Consider the following 21,716-nt stretch of genomic DNA (forward strand, 5'->3'; position numbering starts at 1 on the left):
TTGTCTAAATTCTACTCTAATCAGGAGGAAAAGAGTCTAAGTTGCAACCTAAGCAAAATGTGTGCTTTGTGAGAGAAAAGAATTATGACTTTTATAAACAGTCATACCACTTTATAGAATGCTGAGGTCCCTGAAGACAGCTGGCTGAGGCTCTTTCCTCTTCCCTCCTCCCTTTTGATTTTTATGCATAAGACAGAGCAAAAAACTTGCCTCTTTCTGAAAGTGCTTAGGGATATCCTATTTGTACACTGGTACAGTAGTATTTAAACCAAGTCATGAACTACTTATGGCAGATGAAAATAATTTAGGGAGATATATCACCTTTTTAAAAATAAAATGGAACTTAATAAAAATATCAGAGTATATCCTATTAAGAAAAATTAGTCAAATTTAGAAGAAATGAGTAAAATATTTGGGCACTATGCTTTTGAACATTATGTGAGGGTATCATTTGAGAGGTGTGAACAAGTGTTACCTAAAAGAATAAACTTTGACTCTGCTACTAATGTAAAGTCCCAGATTTAGTGAAAGTACACATTAACTTGTAGGTTTTCTACAGTAGCTATGCTAATAATTTCTGTCCTGTAGAAAAAATAACTCTTTTTTTTATGTATTCATTCAACAATTTTTTTTTTTTTGCTTTACAATATTGTATTGGTTTTGTCATACATCATGAATCCGCCATGGGTATACACGTGCTCCCCATCCTGAACCCCCCTCCCTCCTTCCTCCCCATACTATCCATCTGGGTTGTCCCAGTGCACCAGCCCCAAGCATCCTGTATCATGCATCGAACCTGGACTGGTGATTCATTTCATATATGATATTATACATGTTTCAATGCCATTCTCCCAAATCATCCCACCCTCTTCCTCTCCCACAGAGTCCAAAAGACTGTTCTATACATCTGTGTCTCTTTTGCTGTCTCACATACAGGGTTATCGTTACCGTCTTTCTAAATTCCATATATATACGTTAGTATACTGTATTGGTGTTTTTCTTTCTGGCTTACTTCACTCTGTATAATAGGCTCCAGTTTCATCAACCTCAGTAGAACTGATTCAAATGTATTCTTTTTAATAGCTGAGTAATACTCCATTGTGTATATGTACCACAGCTTTCTTATCCATTCATCTGCTGATGGACATCTAGGTTGCTTCCATGTCCTGGCTATTATAAACAGTGCTGCGATGAACACTGGGGTACACGTGTCTCTTTCAATTCTGGTTTCCTTGGTGTGTATGCCCAGTAGTGGGATTCCTGGGTCATAAGGCAGTTCTATTTCCAGTTTTTTAAGGAATCTCCACACTGTTCTCCATAGTGGCTGTACTCTTAAAGTTAGGGTTGATTGTACTATAGCACATTGGCTAGTTTTATATCTAACTTAGCTATTTTAATATCTTATTGTCTATAAATACCCAGCTCCTCAAATAATCTTTTATCCAATCTCAACATTGTATTGGTTTCCTCAATAAGTAATAAGCTGAATGAAATATACATACATAAAATTAGGGGTTAAGGTTTCATTTTATTTTTTGTAGGAAAATTATATCTTTAACTTTAAAAATATTACACTTTGACAATCCTATGAAATAAGGATAAGTACTGTTTTGTAAAACTTTGGTTTCAATTGTAGTGAAAGTGAAGTCGCTCAGTCGTGTCCGACTCATTGTGACCCTTTGGACTATAGCCCACCAGGCTCCTCTGTCCACGGGGTTCTCCAGGCAAGAATACTGGAGGGGGTTGCCATTTCCTTCTCTATACTCAGTTGTAGTATAGAGATGAATATAAGCGGTCACACTGTAAATTGTATTTCTTTGTGGATCTTGTTCAAAAGAGTTTGAAAGCTTCTGAATTAGAAATTTTATCCCATGACCTCTTGAATCACCTCTATTTCTCCAGTTCAAATGATTCTGCATTATTGCTTCTCCTTATTTTTCATTTAAGCATCAAGCAACCAATATTTTTTTCATGTTTCTGCAAGAAGAATTACCTGCAAGAAGTCTAAATCCTGGGAGTAATTTTTAAAGTAACCAAAGTGTCAGACAACTGAGAACAAATCTCTTCCTGGGGTGGACAGTGCCCTGCGGTGTGAACTGGTAGTTAGGCCTGCAGCAGCAGCAGACTGTCAATTGCTCAAAGGAAGCGCTGCTCTATGGCCAGCTGATTTGCAGGGAGAGGCTTGGAAAATGTCAGAAAAAGGGTAAGAGCACAGAGATTACAAAACCAAAGTAAATACAGTGGTGGCACAAGTCGTTTATTGACTTAGCACAAAATATCATGTGGCATTTTACAATAACAGCAAGATAACTACATGGGAATTCAATTCATAAATAACTGGAACCCCAGTAATAAAGACGGGAAATCAGGATACAAGTAGGCTATATTAAAGCCACAGCAAGAGGCCTGGTTTGGGATTTTCTCATTCAGACTTGGGTTCCATCTGCCTGTTGGCAACATTTTAACTTTGGCATCTACAAAAAGGCTTCCTTGTGGCTTTTCTACTGGGAACACAGTTTCTCTTCTTTGAGTTTCAACCAAAACAAGTGGGATGCAAAGAGTTGGTGAAATTATGATTGAAAACTCTGTGGCTTTTTCAGTTATTTGAGAATCTGCAATCAGAAATTACATTGTTCTAAGGAAGAAAAAAATAATGCAGTGAATTGCAACTGGTAATATGGTGGATGCTTTGGAATTTGCTCTGATTTGTCATAAAATAGCATTGTTTTACATACAGTCATCTTAACATTTCAGTTGAAATTTGTCATTGTTGCTGTTGTTTAAGAACAAGTTCTCATTCACATTTTCTTTTTTCATGAGGTAACCCAGAATGCCTATATCTGCAATAGGACAGATTCTAAATCTGAAATTTTGACAGTGGGTAAACTGGACAGATAGTATTATCTAAAGTTCTTCAGCATCATGATACATTCCTGTTATCAGAGAACAGTAAATAGCCACAATTATTGAGATAGTAAGCTTGACATGTTACATAAAATACCTTTCTGATAACAGGAGTTATGTATTACTTTCAGTATATTATAGCAGAGATGCTATTTAACTACATCAATGGCACCCCACTCCAGTACTCTTGCCTGGAAAATCCCATGGATGGAAGAGCATGGTAGGCTGCAGTCCATGGGGTCGCTGAGGGTCGGACACGACGGAGCGACTTCACTTTCACTTTTCACTTTCATGCATTGGAGAAGGAAATGGCAACCCACTCCAGTGTTCTTGCCTGGAGAATCCCAGGGACGGGGGAGCCTGGTGGGCTGCCATCTATGGGGTCGCACAGAGTCGGACACGACTGAAGTGACTTAGCAGCAGCAGCAGCAGCATGGTCTAGTTGTTTTTCTTTTGCCGATGACTAGTCATATGACCTTTCATTGATCAAATCAACCTTCTCACTTCAATCTGCTCAATTCACAGATGAAACAAGTAGTTCAATTTCCATACTTAGACAAATAATAATAATAAATAAGTGAAATAATATAACTGAATGTGTTTACAGGTTATAACATGCTGGAAAATATAAAATGTTTTAACATATATCTTAAATATTTTACGTTCATATTTGATGTTTCAGTTAATGTGTTTATGGTTTACAATGTTAAACTTCAAGATTATAATGGATGTCCATCAAAAAAGTTATTAGCTTGGCAATATAAAGTTTAAGCAAAATTCCTGATTTCTTAGAATTCATTAAAATTTGAACAGCTATTTAGGAGTTAAAGGTCTCAAGGGCAGATTTAATAAAATATACATCTAATCAAGTCAACAACCCTACATGGGATTCCCCAAAGTTAAACATTCTTAAAAGGAGAAAACAAATTTAGTGACAAACCTAGTGAGTTTCTCCTGAAAACTGAAGAGTTTTTGCAGTTTTCACAGGTTGGAAAAGGTAAGATTATATGAGGTTAAAGAGCATTTGAGGGCACAGAGTTTAACATAGTAACTTTCACTTTACAAAAAAAAAAAAAAAAGACAACCTGAAAAATTACATATGATATCCAATTTATTACCTAATGGCTTGGAGAAGAGACAGGGACAGTTAGCCCTTTGACAAGCCACTCCTTAACTATGGAAACAAGCAATAAAAGGAAATTAATGCTCTCAGGTGGCAAGCAACGGTTTGGAACTTTATAACCCACAGAAACAGCCAATTTTCTACTTCTCTGAAGACAGAGCTTCCATTAGGTCAACAAAGCATGACTTCTACAGCTGCCCCACAACCACACGCTGACCAGATGGCATCTGCCATAGAAGGATTTACGTATACAGAAGGCTTTAATATAGAAACAGAGATTTCACAGTGCCTGTAAAATACGGATTGTGGCAGAGTAGTTCAGTGTCTGCTCCCTAGATTTGCCATAGATTTATCAAAGTTTCTTGAATAGTGAATAAACCACATGCCGCCCAGCTTTAAAGCAAGCACCATTGATCTATTACTGCATTTTGAAAAACAAGAAAACATATATATGAATATCTCTGCAGGTGATGGTTTGATCTAGACTAGGTTGAAGTGTTAAGAAAAAGGTATTTACAACAAAATCTTTAAGAAATTAATGTTGTAAATATAACTGTGAAAATGCTTGTGGTGCATAAAAGAACAATTTTTGACTTGGCTGTGACTCTTGGAAAAAGATTTTATTGGTTTCTTAAGGCAGACAAGACAGACCTTCTCTCAGAATACACATATATATATATATGCATTAATTTTTTTCTTTGTACAGATACGTGCCAAAACTATATCTCTTTAAAGGTACCTCATAATAATTAATAATATTTACATGACTGTGCATAAGCCTCACAACAAATAACTGTAAAATGAGTACTACAGCCTATTTTATATACCTCAAAACTCAAAATTTCAAAAAGTACAATAGTCTTCCTGATGATTACTTAGCTTATGACTACTAGAACCAATTTCAAATTTCATTCAAAAGCAAATGAGCTTTAATTTAGAAAATACTTTTGTATATATTAATCTGAATTACTAAAGTTGCACTATATTTATCTGGGCTGATATTTCAAGGATATATAGTGAACTATAAACCTGGTAATTTTCAAATATTTTTACCCTTTGTCAAAGACGAATATGCATGCTTCTCTAAAAGAAATATTTGAAAATAGCACACCAAGCCTAATTATTAACAGCAGTGAGGCAAAGAGTTGCTACAATTTTTTAAGAATGTGTCAGTGGCCAGAGTATCCAAAAGAAAACCTTAATTTAATGACAATCAATTTCTTCCAGCTTCTTCCTCTCAGAAGGTATGAGAAAGGTCTTTCTTGTTTCATTGTTCCTTTCCTACAATAAGCAGAAAGGATATCAATTATTTTTGCCAGACAGGCTGTCACTGCCCCTGGTAAGTAAATACGTTTTCAGAAGGCTTCATCTGAAAGGAAGTAAAATATATGTCACTTTCCTAATCAGCTGTCAGGAATCTTTTATTCTAACATGTTTTCAGAGAGGAAGATAGAATTGCCATTTTAGAAAAGTGATGGAAACTTTGGGTGTTTTCTGAAAAAAAAATTTCAAAAAAAGATGGTCTTCAAACATGTGGCCACAAAATGCTTTTCCTTTTCCAGAGAAGAATGAAAGAAAATGAAAAGATTTAGAGAGAGTGTCTAATTTTATTCTGAAGTGTGACAAAAATGGTAAGCAGTCAATCATTAAGTATCTGATTTGGTGAATAAATAAGAGAGGACCAAGAGCTCTTGTTACTAACTGCATGGGTAATTATTATCCATTTATGGTACTGGGTCTGGGGTGTTTCATTCACAAAAAGTAGGCTTGAGCCAAACTGTTGAAGGCTCTTCATGCTTGGATAACTTGAAGAACAAACAGACAAATAAAAGCAAACAGTCCACTCCATGTCTCTTGTGCCCCTAAATTGTGCTCTATATTTACATGTTCAAGAATGAAATGTGAATGTGTTCCTAAAAGAATACAGATACTCAGAGACCACCCAAGAAAACAGAATAAACACAGAAGCTCAATGAATTGTTTCTTTTGCTCAATCTTATTAACAGTGAGCAAAATGAGAGATAACAAGAAAAATATTGACAACTGGCATTCTGTACACCTAACACCCTTGGTGCTTCATCACACATTGAACAGGAAAAAAAAAAAAGACAATTTGGAGCCCATTCTGGTCAATCTAACACAAAAAACAAAAAGTAAGGGCAAAGACAAGAAGGAAAATTGTAAATATGAATTTATAGGCAATGTTATCAATATCTGGTTCCCCTTCATATTTTGTTTGCCTATAAAACAAAATTCAGTTTTCCTGTGATTCTGTAACTTAAACCACTTTAATAGGAGAGTGAATTTTTGTGCTGCTCTGTGACATGATTATGCTGTGAAACTGCAAAATATCTGCTCCCTCTCTGATCTGAATTCTTTCATGCCTTTAAAATGGCGGATAACTTCTCAGGAAAGTGGGCTAAGGACAAATGAAATTATTTTAGCTTGACATATTTATTTCTAAAACTAGAAATATAATTTTTCTCTTTGCTATGTCAGGTTGGTTTTCCTGCACTTATCCATTTAATCATTGATTCTGTTCTATTCCTGACAGTCACAGCTGACAAAAATACTCTTAAAATTGTCAATCTTTGGTCAAGATGAAAATTTGAAGATTAACGAAAAGAGCAAAACTATATTTTTAAACGGAAAGAGGAAATGATGAATGTTCTGGGTCATGCTGTCAATACATTTAAAGGACATTATATTCTTAGGGGAATCCAACAAGAAAAGCACAATGTCTAAATACCTGACACAAAGCTAAAAACTTTCTTAGAGAAACAAACCTTTTCTGTACTCCAGAGAGTTCATACTTCACATATATATGTGCGTGCTCAGTCACTTCAGTCATGTCCAACTCTTTGAGACCCTATGGACTGTAGCCAAACAGGCTTTTCTGTCCGTGGGATCCTCCAGGCAAGGATACTGGAGTGGGTTACCATGTCTCATCCAGGGGATCTTCCCCACCCAGGGAGCAAATCTGCATCTTCTCCTGCACTGCAGGTGGATTCTTTACCGCTGAGCCACTGGGGAAGCCCACTTCACATACTCATACACATAAACTCCTGATAAAAAACTCCTTAACAGAGCTTAAAAGAAAAAGTAGGGTAATGTACTTTGGTGAATAAAACTTGCAGCAACATTGATGAGAATTCCTTTTAAAAAGAAGGATTTCTGTCTTTATTGACATTTTACCCAGTCTGGTTTATTAACTGCCCATTCAGTTCAGTTCAGTCGCTCAGTCATGTCCGACTCCTTGCGACCCCATGAACTGCAGCACGCCCAGGCCTCCCTGTCCATCATCAATTCCCGGAGTCCACCCAAACCCATGTCCATCGAGTCGGTGATGACATCCAACCATCTCATCCTCTGTCGTCCCCTTCTCCTGCCCTCAATCTTTCCCACCATCAGGGTCTTTTCCAATGAGTCAGGTCTTGGCATCAGGTGGCCAAAGTACTGGAGTTTCAGCTTCAACATCAGTCCTTCCAATGAACACCCAGGACTGATATCCTTTAGGATGAACTGGTTGGATCTCCTTGCAGTTCAAGGAACTCTCAAGAGTCTTCTCCAACACCACAGTTCAAAAGCATCAATTCTTTGGCGCTCAGCTTTCCTTATAGTCCAACTTTCACATCCGTACATGACCACTGGAAAAACCATAGCCTTGACCAGACGGATCTTTGTTGACATAGTAATGTCTCTGCTTTTTAACATGCTGTCTAGGTTGGTCATAACCTTCCTTCCAAGGAGTAAGCGTCTTTTAATTTCATGGCTGAAATCACCATCTGTGTTGATTTTGGAGCCCAGAAAAATAAAGTCAGCCATTGTTTCCACTATTTCCCCATCTATTTGCCATGAAGTAATGGGACCGGATGCCATGATCTTGTTTTCTGAATGTTAAGCTGACCATTAGAAATCAAATAAAGACTAAAGGGAAAGGAACTGACAATCTGAGAACATATCTGAAAAACCATATTGCTGTTGTCAGGGTGCTAGTGATGATTTTAATTGTCCAACTTAGCATACTGGCCCACGTTAGAGCTCACAACTGGACATAAATCACCAGTGGTTTATGTTGTCATGTCTCCAGTGATGTTAGGATGCTGAATTCCAACTGTATGGCTCTTCTGTGAAGACAAAAGTGAACTTACTAGCTGATCACAATCATAATAAGCACTAAGGGAAAGTCACACCACAAGATTCTGCCACTAGCTTGTATATTCAGAATGAACAAATAAATACCTTTTATTTTAATTAGCATGTTCAGTGGGAAAGCTAGTTTTGAGTTTCATTCCCATTTTCAAAGCTTCTACCAAGTAGCACTAATGGCAAATTGATGATTCCATGTAATGTAGACTGCCTATAATTATTTTTTAATCAGTAAATAACATGTAACAGCAGTTTCTAACCTAATAAAAGAGCTTCAGTTGGTTGAGGAAGTCTTCACAGACAAGTTCACTGAAAGAGAGTACTTAGCAACAGCAAATCAAATGGAACCCTTCAATGAAGCTGTTAGACACACGACATCAGCAGCTGCTGCCATACCAAGGGCTTGTTAAAAATCGATTCTTTCTAGTGATCAAAGCTGAAAAATCGTTCCACAGCCTGCTTCATATCAATAGACAATTTTGTGCAGTACATCACACACACAAAAATAAAGTCTAGTAGCAGTGGAGTGTATCAGAAATCTGGCTTCCAAACAATATTTAAAATGGATTTTTGTCAGTTGATAAAGGATGAACTTAAATAGAACACAATGTCGGACAGAAAGGGTGAGGCTTTTAACATAATAAAAGCAATCAATGAAGTTTCTTTGCTAGTTTCAATATGCAATAAAAGGGGAAGGACTTATTTTTCAGACTGGGAATGTCCCAGACCTTGATATGGCATTTAAAAAAATATATATATATATGTTTTTTAATCAAGGAATACTTTGCTTCCAACCTCTGGACATATTTATATATGTGACTGTGTGTATTTATATGTGAGTATGTGCATGCACACACACATATAATATCAATAAATTAAGCACTGACATGAATAAACATATTCCGAATAGGTTTCATTCTTTTTTCTTTTAAATACGACAAAATTCAAATCGTTGGAGCTGCTAAGGTACAGCCACAGAATAAACAAATTATTTTCCACAATTCTGTAAAGAGAAATAATATATCAGGTACCCAAGTCTGTTATTTTAATTCTATACAAAAAATTAAGTATCTTATACAGATATGTGGGAAAGATTCCCTGGTTATTATTGTAAAGACCTCAGCTAAAATTAAACTGCACCCTAGCTATTCCAGTAAAAATTGAGCAATCAGTCATAATTACAGCCAAAATATATGAATTGGAAAATAGCTGATTTAAAGAGGTCATACATAGTCTGAGTTTTAATTTGAAATTAATAACAGCATGACTTGTGCTGGTAACAATTCTTTATTAAAAATGAATAAAGCCAGTGCCTGGGAGTAAATGTTTCCCATTTCATAGCCTCATTCTCCTGATCACTGGAAGTGGTTTGGAGAAAGCAGGAGACATGGATTTGGCCTTCTGGGGCCCCTCTCCTGCTGCAAGGTAAGGGCAATTGTTGGAGTAGATAATGAATCGGTAGGCCATAGAGAAATCCCAAGGTTGGTAACAACAGTTTGCTTTATTTGGTTATCTCTCCCTCTCAGGAGATCCCACCTACATTCTATAGTCCTCATTATTTCAAAGCCTGGATAGAAGTTGTTATGATCTCTGGGAACACTTCAGGAACATCTACCCACTTTGGAGAACCACGGTCTCCTCTCTACCAAAGGAAACCTGAGCCAATCCCCCATAACCCTGCAAGGCATTATCTTTGCATTAAGGTGTATCTCTTTACAGAGCCCTGTAAATGCCTTGAGCTGTTATGCCTGGTGCATGCAACGTTGACTTTTGTTTTTTGTATTTTCTAAAATAAGGATGAATCCCAACTGTAATTAACTCTCCCTTCTAACACTCCACATTTCATATGCCTTATGATTAGATACTAAAAACATGACTCTTGGAATTATGTGTCACATATTAATCATAGATTAGATGTATCATAGAAACCACTCTCTAATAAATATTTTTCAACCCTCTGATTAGTTTATATACATATGATAGGAACCACTCTTTGATGAATATTGTTCAAACCCCTGATTAGTTTAAAAGTAATTAGCTTTCACTCTATAAAATATTAACCAGAATATGTGTTATGGAATTTTCCCTTTCAGTTTGGGCAATTAGTTACTTCTAAATTATGATATTTTTTCATTAATACTAACTGTGTTGCATTTCTATTTTGTTTATCTAAGCCTCTGGCTCTACCTCAATTTCACAAGTAAATAGAAGACAGAAGCTGTACCTACTGGTCCTCATGGAATTAGCACCCAGGGTAGAGTTTACATGTAACAGGTCATCAGTAAATATCTGAGTTAATAAATGACTTTACCTTTCATTAAGCTCTTCCAGCAACAGAAAAAGTCTATAATTTTCTTGTGATTCATCACACCTCCCCCTTTTCCTCTTGAGACCTTTCTAGTCATCTATGGGTCACTTAGAGCTTCCCTGGTGGCTCAGAGGGTAAAGCGTCTGCCCGCAATGCGGGAGACCTGGGTTCGATCCCAGGGTTGGGAAGGTCCCATGGAGAAGGAAATGGCAACCCACTTCAGTACTCTTGCCTGAAAAATTCCATGGACTGAGGAGCCTGATAAGCTACAGTCCATGGGTTCGCAAAGAGTCAGACACAACTGAACGACTTTACTTTCATTTTCTTTATGGGTCACTTATTCCTTGGAAGGAAAGTTATAACAAACCTAGACAGAGTATTAAAAAGCAGAGGCATCACTTTGCCGACAAAGGTCCATATAGTCAAAACTATGGTTTTACCAGTAGTCAGGTACAATGTGAGAGTTGGACCACAAAGAAGGCTTAGCATGAAAGAACTGATACTTTCAATTTGTGGTGCTGGAGAAGATTCTTGAGAGTCCCTTGGAAGGAAAGGAAATCAAATCTGTCAGTCCTAAACAAAGTCAACTCTAAACATTCATCGGAAGCACTGACACTAAAGCTGAAGCTCCAGTACTTGGCCACCTGATGTGAAGAGCTGACTCATTGGAAAACACCCTGATGCTGGGAAAGATTTAAGGCTATAGGAGAAGGAGGTGGAAGAGGATGAGATGGTTAAATAGCATCACTGGATGTGAATGGACATAAATTAATTGATGTGAATTTCAGCAAATTCCAGGAGATAGTAGAGGACAGAGGAGCCTGGCATGCTGCAGTCTATGGGGTTGCCAAGAATCAGAAATAACTTAGTGACTGAACAACAACAACTTTGGTCCCTCAATTTCCTTTGGAACATTCTAGTGGCATCATTTGACTTTCACTCCAATTTATAAATAATCTCCACTCTCTACTTACTTTCTCAAGGCTATAATATAGTATATCCCTACATATACTAATCTCCTTTCTGTCTAGAAATGACACTGCTATAACTGAAAAGGTATAATGATAATAAAACTTAACACACACTCACAAAGAGAATGAGGAAGGGGCCATCTCTTGATGACAGCTCTCATTAAATTCTGGAAATTCTTTTGAGCAGAGAAAAAAAATAGGAGTGGAAGCAAAAAGTGGTCACTGAAAGGAGTGAGTTGCCAGACAAAAATCTACAAAGATTTAGGACTTGCAAAATCACATAAGGGGGCTTTCCAGGTGGTGCTAAGTGGTAAAGAACCCACCTGCCAATGCAGGAGACATAAGAGATGTGGGTTCCATCACTAGGTCAGGAAGATCCCCTGGAGGAGGGCATGGCAACCCACTCCAGTATTCTTGTCTGGAAAATTCCATGGACAAGGAGACTGGTGGGTTAGAGTCCATAGGGTCACAAAGAGTAGGACACAACTGAAGTGACTGAGTATGCTTGCAGACAATCAGATAAGAGTGTATGATTGAAGTTACTAAACAGATGATTCACTGAATGCTTGCCAACAGAAGTGTAGATCCCACACTCCCTTCTCAGACACAAAACAGCAAAGATATAAATAAAATGGATGCCCAAGGAGGGGTAGAAGACAAGTTGAATATCTTGGAGATCATCAGGTATAGATCCCTTACTTTTAGAGATGGCCTCCTGCAAATTAGATAATTCACACACCAAGTCAATATCATGAGCAAGAGCATAGAACATTGATCTCAACTCTGGACTGCCTTCCACTGCAGCACTAGGCTCATAGTTTAAGGAGCTATCTGTCCTCAAGGTTTGACATTTCCTCAAGAATGAGGACAATGATTTTCATGGTCTCCTTGTTACAGGAACAAATCACATGAGATCAGAAAGAAGTTATTTCCTACTTCCCTGAAGAGCTTTTTCAATAGCTCTGGTCCACAAAACCATTCTCAAAAGGTCCTTCTAGAACTTTAAAGAAGAAGAAATACAGCTACTTACTTTTCAGTGAACACATTCATATTCTTGACACTGGCATGATATACTAGAAAGGATACTAGATGCTTAATTTCCCTGAGTTTCAGTTAGAAGCATGATACCTACCTGAGAGCATAATTGAAAATAGTGAAAATACACATGAAATATTTAAAGACATGCTTAATACATGATGTGTTCCTAAAATGCTAGTTTTTGTGTTTCTGTGTATTATTTTGTAGCACTCTGGGGCTCTTTATAAAGTAAGCTTATTTGATAAATTAAGATTAACATTGTTAGATGGATTTTCTTTAAGAAACCACAGATCTTTATCTCAATTCTGTTAATGTGAGATCCTGGATAGGAGCAAAATAATGTTAACTCTTAAACATTCCTATTATCTAGTGCAACTCCCTCCCCTAAATATACAGAAAAATTCCCCTAAGAAGTAAAGTGACTTATCTAATGCCACACAGTCAATAAGGGGCAGTAACAGGGGTTAAATCCAATTTTTAAGCTCAAGTACAGAGCTGGATATTTTCCTTTGGTTAAATTGACAATGTCTCAGGTTTTTCCCCATTAAAAAAAAAAAAATGTTTCTACACAAAAAGTTCTGTCCAGTACAGAAATTCGAGTGTTTGAGCAGAAGTAAAGGAGCATTTTCTGAGCATCCACCAAGTAACAGATACTTTGCTAGATGACTTGGAGGATAAACTTACTCCTTTATATATCAAAATGATAATCAGGAGGGATGTTCCTGATTAAGGAACAATGGTTAAGACTTTGCCTTCCAATGCAGGGGATCTGTGCACAATACCTGGTCGGGAAGCAAAGATCACACATGTCTCACAGCCAAAAAAAAAAAACCCAAAATATAAAACAGAAGCAATACTGTAACAAATTCAATAAAGACTTTAAAAAATTATTCATATTAAAAAGATCTTTTAAATTATAATCAGGAAGACAATACAGCAACATGAAAAAAAATGCTGAAAGTCCAACATGAAGTGAAAAACTAGGCTATAAAATCACATGTTACAACTTTAGGTACTAGTCTCAGAATTTCTTTAGTGCAGAAGCAACTCTTCCCCCTCATCTCTCTATGCCTGTGCCTGGTCCAAAAAGCTTATGGTGAGCTAAATCACATAAGGTTAAAAAGAAAAAAAAAAAAATTATGAGGCTATACCGAGTAAAAGCTTGAACTAATACACAAAAAATGATAGTGGTTGCTGCTGAATTATCATAATAGATTATGAATTAAAGTTCTCACTGTTTTAGCTTTTCACTAAATTAGATGTATTTTAGATGTTAAATGTAAGTTAGATGTTAGAGAAGACTACCCTTGATTTCTGACTCTTGGTTCAATCCACTAACGTATTAAAAAGACTAGGGTATGATGTCATCAATTCCATATTTCCTTATAGACAATGTGTCAGCTTTCCTTAACTTCCCAACCAGAGAGGAAATTTAGTCGGAAGAAGTGTGGGAAATCTCTGCTTGACTAATATCTCTTCTTTCCTATTAGTGTGCATCAGCCTTTACTTCCTTTTCAAGAATCACAAGTGTCAATCAGGAAAAGATACAGTCAGTTGAGAAAAATATCCTGTAGAAAATGGAATGAAGCCTTCATTAAAATGGTCATAGTGACAGATAATGTATATTTTAACATTTCTTCACCACTTATTTTCAGATTAAAAAATTAAAATGTACAAAAGCAACCAGAGAATGAAAGAGAAAGACAATATAAAAAAGGAGACCTCAAGCTTAGCTCACAATGTCTAGGTGACAATTGTCTTAGCTCACAATTCTCTAGGTGTGTTCAGAAAATATAAATCGTGTCCTTTAAAAACCCTTGTACTGCATGGAAAGTCTCTTTGCATTGTTGAGAAAAATTATCCAAAACTTGGAAAGAAGGCTAAAGGATGACTATGGGTTCTTTCAATGTCACACTGGAACAATAACAGGGCTAACAAAGGTTATTTAATTACCTAGGGCAGAATTTCTCAACTGGAACACCACTGAGACTCTAGACTGGATGATCCTTCCCTGGGGGTACGAGAGGGGCCAGGGAAGGCTTTTTGTGTATTGTAGGATATTTAACAGCATCCCTGGACTCAACTCACGGGATGCCACTAGCACCCTCCAGGTTGCCAAGAACAAAAACATCTCCAGACTTTGCCAAATATCCCCTGGAGGCAAAATCATTTCGATTCTCAATAACTACTGTACTTGAGAAAGGCACCTTGATTTGATTTACTACATATTATAGTGTACCAAGTCAGTCAAATTACTTGTAGTGGGCTTTCTGTTTTTTTTTTTTTTTTTTTTTGATAGAGATACAAGTAATTTCTCTCTGGTAGAAAAGATATAATCAAAGTTTATGATTTTATTGCCTGTTGGTCTTTTCTCTAATTTAGCAAACTTATTTTATCACCTTTCCCAAGTAACTATATAATCTCACTTCTTCACAGATTCCTTAAACCACTTCAGCCATCCCAAGGATTCTCTCATGGATGAGTTAAACAAACTATAACGAATTCTTGGGGCTTTCCAGGTGGCACTAGTGGTTCAGTTCAGTTCAGTTCAGTTGCTCAGTTGTGTCCAACTCTTTGTGACCCCATGAACCGCAGCACGCCAGACCTCCCTGTCCATCACCAACTCCCGGAGTCCACCCAAACCCATGTCCATTGAGTCTGTGATGCCTTACAACCATCTCATCCTCTGTCGTACCCTTCTCCTCCTGCCCTCAATCTTTCCCAGCATCAGGGTCTTTTCCAGTGAGTCAGGTCTTTGCATCAGGTGGCCAAAGTATTGGAGTTTCAGCTTCAACATCAATCCTACCAATGAACACCCAGGACTGATTTCCTTTAGGATGAACTGGTTGGATCTCCTTGCAGTCCAAGGAACACTCAAGAGTCTTCTCCAACACCACAGTTCAAAAGCATTAATTCTTTGGTGCTCAGCTTTCTTTATAGTCCAACTCTCACATCCATACATGACCACTGGAAAAGCCATAGCCTTGACTAGACGGACCTTTGTTGACAAAGTAATGTCTCTGCTTTTTAATACGCCGTCTAGGTTGGTCATAACCTTCCTTCCAAGGAGTAAGCATCTTTTAATTTCATGGCTGCAATCACGATCTGCAGTGATTTTGGAGCCCAGAAAAATAAAGTCAGGCACTAGTGGTAAAGAATGTAACTGCCAATGCAGGAGACACAAGAGACACAGGTTTGATCCCTGGATTGGGAAGATCCACTGGAGGAGGGCATGGCAACCCACTCCAGTATTATTGCCTGGGGAATCCCATGGACACAGGCGTTTGGTGAGCTGTGCGATCCATAGGGTCGCACAGAGTTGGACAAATCTGTGAGGAAACATGCATGGGGTATCCTTACTTGATATGTGAATGAGGGCCATGTTTTCAAGATTTTTAAAACTATGTTTTGAAAGCCCTTTCCACCTTTTAAAGAAATCATGCATGTCACCTTTCTACCTAATAAACCATTTCCATAAATCACAGTTTCCTGTGACTCCTGACAGCTCCACCATCAACCATAAAAGTTGTTTTCATTTAATAAAAAAATAGGATTGTATGATTGTAGATGGAGAGATAATCTAAATTCCATTAGTTAATATTTTTAAAAGATTAGTTTATTATACAATTATTACTTTCCCTGTAAAAAATAACAACACAAAGACATCATCCAATAGACCAAACAATGTTCATTTCAATAAGGAAAATAATCAGGAAGGTTACACAATTATATAATTTCCAAGTATAAGCAAAATTAACCCCATATCACTAACCAACGCAGTTACACAAATTTATGTCAACATGTATATATGTGGTAGAGAACTGAGGATCCATGGCTCATTCCTTTGTAACATAGTCTTAAAGAGCCATGAGGCATTAGATTCAGCAATGAGACCTTGTAAATTCCAGTTTTAAAACTGAAAGTGAAGAAAAGGATTGCTCTTTATAGTAATGGAAGACTACTGCTTCTAAGGCTTTCCAGCACTTTCTAATATTCTTAAGAAAACCGTCCTGTGGCTTAGGTGAAGTGTCTGCCTAGGAATTTATATACCACAGCTTAGCTTTCATTTTTCCTGTATTTATTTCCCAGTTACCATTTATTTATGATAAATGATATTGGCTTTCCATTTTCCTTGAAATAAATTTTAAATTAAGATAAAAGAAGTATTTATAAATAATAGTACAGGTGGTAAAAGGATATGGCAAAACTTATGAATGTGTTAAGTGAACAATTAAGTTTGGAAGACACTCTGCTAGAGGAAACTGGGTATTTGAAATGGAATTTGTTTTATAGTTGCTTGACTTCAAACTTTCTTTTTAATGAACTGTTTAAAAACAATCTCCTCTAGGAGGCAGTCTTAAAGGCAATGTGGAGAGAATAATAGACTGAGGGACAAGAGAACGTGCACTCAAGTTCTGGGCTCATGTTTAGCTGGTTGTGATATCCTGAACAAGTAAGCCCACTGGAATACAACTGCATCATGTCTGCAATTGAGAATACCTGATTTCTAAGAATCTTTTAAAGTGCAGAGATTGGCTGCTATGCTTACAGCAATCTCACTCTCTTCTTCACTCCTATTTTGCATAATTAAGTTTAGCACTGATTGATTTTTAATTATCTCGTGCTGCCAGTTTTGTCTTTTTAGCAAGACTGTAAGGTTGTTGAGGAGAGGAATCACATCAAATCATTTTTTGAAACTTATGGAGATTTTATGCAATACTGGCCAAAGACTAACACTCAATTACTGTGTGGTCACTGTTTGGTAACTGTCCAGCTTTTAGTTTTCAGTAGAAATCTAATGAGTGCTTTTATTAAAAATAAAGTAGCATGAACAGAATTAGTTTAAAACTTGAAAAACTGCTTTATATCACTATTTCATGGACAGTTTATTGTATGAGGACATGGTAATGAATTAAAACTATTCTAAAATATAGCATATAAGGCTAAGTTATTAATCAAAACCTATGAAATTCATAAAATAACTGATAAATTATGCATTTGGTGACTTTTTAACCTAGAAGAAATTGTCTAAATGATTAAAGTACTCTAGAACTCTGCCGTCCAATACAGGATCCACTAGCCATATGAAGCTATATAAAGGATTTAGTTCTTCAACAGCACTAGCCATATTTCCTGTTTCCTTTGGCTATTGGTTATCATGCTGCTGCTGCTGCTAAGTCGCTTCAGTTGTGTCCGACTCTGTGTGACCCCATAGATGGCAGCCCACCAGGCTCCCCCGTCCCTGGGATTCTCCAGGCAAGAACACTAGAGTGGGTTGCCATTTCCTTCTCCAATGCATAAAAGTGAAAAGTGAAAGTTAATAGGGTCACTTCCATCACTGCGGAAAAATCCACTGGACAACACTTCTCTAGACCATCCAAGAGAGGTTGTTTAGCTGAAATAACAGTTTAAAAGAAACTGAGTTTCTCTTAATTCATTTCAGAACAAACAAAATGTCTAAGCAAAGAATTTGCTCTAAGTATCAGAACTCAGCAAACTGGTGATGTGTCCTTTATTAATTTTGCATATTTATAAATTAAACTATCCTAACTGGGATAGAGTAATACCGCTTATAAATAAAAATGTACAAATGTGAAATTAAATTAAGGAAATACAGAATAAGTCTTTATTGGAAACAAGTTTCATATTTCTCTAAGGAAGCCTACCAAAATCCATGGCCAGGAGGTATGTAATATACACTTGGCAGAACTTGCTTTTCCAGTTTAAATTTTTATGCCAAGGATTCAGGTCTTCAGAATTCTGACTGAGAAAATAAAAAGCAATTTTGAACTGTTCCTCTGGCCTAGGAGATGATAATACATATCCATACTACCATGCCCAGTCCACCCTTTCAGCAACATTAAAGAGTATAAGATAAACAAATAAAAATTAACAGATACCAGCTCAACAGATATAGTCTACAAATAAATTGTCAGTCAAGATACAATGCATGCAACCAAGTATTTAACAATACATATTTTATTTACCTCAGTTTCTTTACTTCTCTTCATCCCACCAGATGGGTTATTTGAAATTACTCCAATCTCCTACATAGAAAAGTAGAATTCTGGCAGATCACTAACTAAAGATTTTTGGCCCTATAGGCAAGCAGCTGTGAGTGGGGCTGGGTGTGTGAAAAATATGCAGTTAGAGAAAGGGTGGGTAGATGCCAAAGTGTAAATGGGACCCCCGTGAAATCCTACTCTGTCCATGCAGCTCCATCCATCTCTCCTAGCCCTTAAAGAGCAACCACAAAACCATGGACAACTAACCACCACAGCTGGACAGGTCAGGGAATAGGAGGTATGTACTAGAGAGTAAGGAGCTTCATGCATACAATGCTTTAAAAATCATTAGCAGAATTTCTCAAAATTATGTCTCTTTCATGACCAAGGAAGGGAAGCACATGAAGGGGAGGGGAGGAAAGTTGATGTGAGAACACCATTCAGGTGCAGATTCTAAGGGTTATATTGTTTTTTTGTTTGTTTAGTCACTCCTTCAGTAGGCTCTGGAGCAGTGGCTCTGTGGCACTGGAGCAACTTTGAGGAGATACCCCATGTCCAATGGCAAAGAAGAAGCCCCAGCAAGACGGTAGAAGGGGCAAAATTGTATTTAGAATCAAACCCCACACCCGCCAGAGATGCTCAGACAAACCTTCTGTACACCAGGGCCCAGAGACCCCACAGAGACAGACAGAACTGTGTTTGCGTGTCTCCTGCAGAGGTACGGGTGAGCAGTGGACTGCCACAGGGGCAGAGGCTCTGAGTGCAGCAGACCTGGGTGCAGCATAAGCCCTCTTGGAGGAGGTCACTCCTTCATGTCCAACTCTTTTGTGACCTCCATGGACTATAGTCCTTCAGGCTCCTCTGTCCATAGGATTTCTTAGGCAAGAATACTAGAGTGGGTTGCTATTTCCTTCTCCAGGGGATCTTCCCAACCCATGGATTGAACCTGTGTCTCTTGCATTGGCAGGTGGATTCTTTGCCACTGAGCCACCAGGGAAGCCCTGTATTTTCTTTAGATAATGTTTAAAAACAATAACATAAGCAACTAAAAGTGAGGTAGAGTTTTTCTTATTCTTGTGGTCAAGAATGACCACACTTACTCATGAGCAGAGAAGATCCTCATGAGTCAAAGGAGGGAGGGGTCACCAGCCCATAATATGTCCTGCTAACTTCCCAGAAACCCTTGCAGTGGAATCCATCCTGGCTGAAAGATGCACATGTATATTGAGGAGTGCCCTGAGTCAGACCAAATATGGGCATGAGCAAGATAACTGGCCATAGACAGTGCAGATGACTGCCTCCACGTAAGCAACCTAAGTCACTTCCATTCCATGTAACTCACTCTGAGTTCACCCCTGTGTTCTTTCACACATCGTTTGCCTCTAATAAAGGCTTTATCTGCTTCACACATACAAAAATCATTATCATTGGTGTCAAATCATTATCTGTCAGCCAGGTTTCTGTCCTTTAGAAAGTTCTGAGAAATTCCATCGGAATGGAATTATAGAAAGGTTATGAATTATATCTGTGTTTTAGTAGTTTCTATCTGTAATAAGGGAAGATTACTTTGGAAGTCTTTGTTCTCTGAAAGACTTGCATTAACATAAAAGCTTTTCTCTCTAGACTGTAGGTATTCTCACAGCCTCTGAAACCAAGTATGGGTCGCCTTCCTGTTCTGCACCAGGTCTCACCCACGCTTGATTTCTTAGGCCAGGAGAACTTCTCTGGCGGATCTTACAGAGGTCTGATGTCAGAAGAATCAGCAGAAGGAGGTAGAGTAATAAAGCAAGAGAAGATACCATAAAAATCACTGGATAAATAACATTTTACAGAATAGCTGCTAAAAATGGCCCAGAGGAATTTTCCATTAAGATTATCTGTACTGTCATCTTCAGTGACAGGTAGACATTCAACAACCTTGAAATTTATTTTGTATATATTTCTTTACTACCTATTTTCTATCATTTGGGAAATTCAACTGCATGGTCTTATCCATTGTACTTTACTCAAATCAATCTAGACTTAAATGTCTAACTTTTTCAATCATTACATTGTGTTTACAAAGTATGCACTTCTATATAGTTCTTCTAATGTTGAGTATATTTGTATGAGGTACCAAAAGAAAAAGATATATAAAAAAAACACGTAAGATATGTTGCTAATACATAAATCCACTGAATTTTCTTCATAAATCTAGAACTTCATCTAAACAATTTAATTTAGAAAATGTAGAGCATATTATTTCAAAAAATTCTAAAGACAAGTAATTTCTGTTAATTTAGGATGTTACAAATGTATCACAATCTTTCAAAATAAAAAGGAAAATAGAAAAGAAGTAACAGAGAAAAAACCATGCTGATATGACACTTACCTCTAAATTAGCAAAATGCAATTATGGTCCACATAAGATAATCAAATAAAAATAAATCAAGATTTGTAGCACAGAAAAGACCCTGATACTGGGAAAGATTTAGGGCTGGAGAAGGAGGTGATAAAGGATGAGATGGTTGGCTGGCATCACCAATTCAATGGACATGGACTTGGGCAAACTCTGGGAGATGGTGAGGGACAGGAAGGCCTGGCGTGCTGCAGTCCATGGGGTGGCAAAGAGTTGGACATGCCTTGGTGACTGAATAACAACAATAAAGTGCTGAAAAATACCTGAGAAATAAATCTACAGTCCAGTTCCAAGTTCAGTCATTTAGAGACCACAAAGCTGGAGTTGTTAGCCTTCATTATGAATTTAGAAATTGGGCAGGAAAGGTTTGCTCAAATCAGTGGCCTGTGCCTGTCCAAGGCACCCAAGAAGCAAGGTATGTGCTTCCATGTACCCTCCAAAAATAATGACAGTCAAACAATATTCCATGCCTGATCCTGATAGTGGCCTAGAAACCGCCTTGTGCTATTCCCTCCCTCAGTTCCATTTCTACCTGACTCCCCATTCAACTTTATCTCATTGTATCAACCCTTGCATCAACCTTTAAGCCTGATTACCAGCATTTTGTGTCTTAGCTTTGATCTTTAGTGCTCCCTAAAGACTCTGTCTTATACCATCTCTTTGGCTTTTACCTTTCTGGCTTCCTGAAACGGAAAGACCCATCCTGTCTGGGTCTTTTCCTTCCCCTTCCACCATGATCACCTCTCCACAACCCCCAACACACACACATGAACTCAGCCCTGATGTAGACACCATGCCTTGCAAGTATACCAGGCTCAAG

At 37.6% G+C, this 21,716-nt stretch overlaps 1 protein-coding gene and 1 non-coding gene across 2 annotated transcripts in view; both read right to left on the bottom strand.

The window, feature by feature from the left end:
* EGFEM1 (EGF like and EMI domain containing 1) overlaps positions 1-21,716 on the bottom strand; it is a 693,443-nt gene that overhangs the window by 316,589 nt on the left and 355,138 nt on the right. The gene's annotated exons all lie outside the window — the stretch shown is intronic.
* MIR551B (microRNA mir-551b) lies at positions 20,130-20,224 on the bottom strand. Its single transcript, NR_031189.1, has one exon. It is a non-coding gene; the product is annotated as a microRNA mir-551b (primary transcript).

Source organism: Bos taurus, chromosome 1, assembly GCF_002263795.3.
Source record: "Bos taurus isolate L1 Dominette 01449 registration number 42190680 breed Hereford chromosome 1, ARS-UCD2.0, whole genome shotgun sequence".
Classification (NCBI taxonomy): Eukaryota; Metazoa; Chordata; class Mammalia; order Artiodactyla; family Bovidae; genus Bos; species Bos taurus.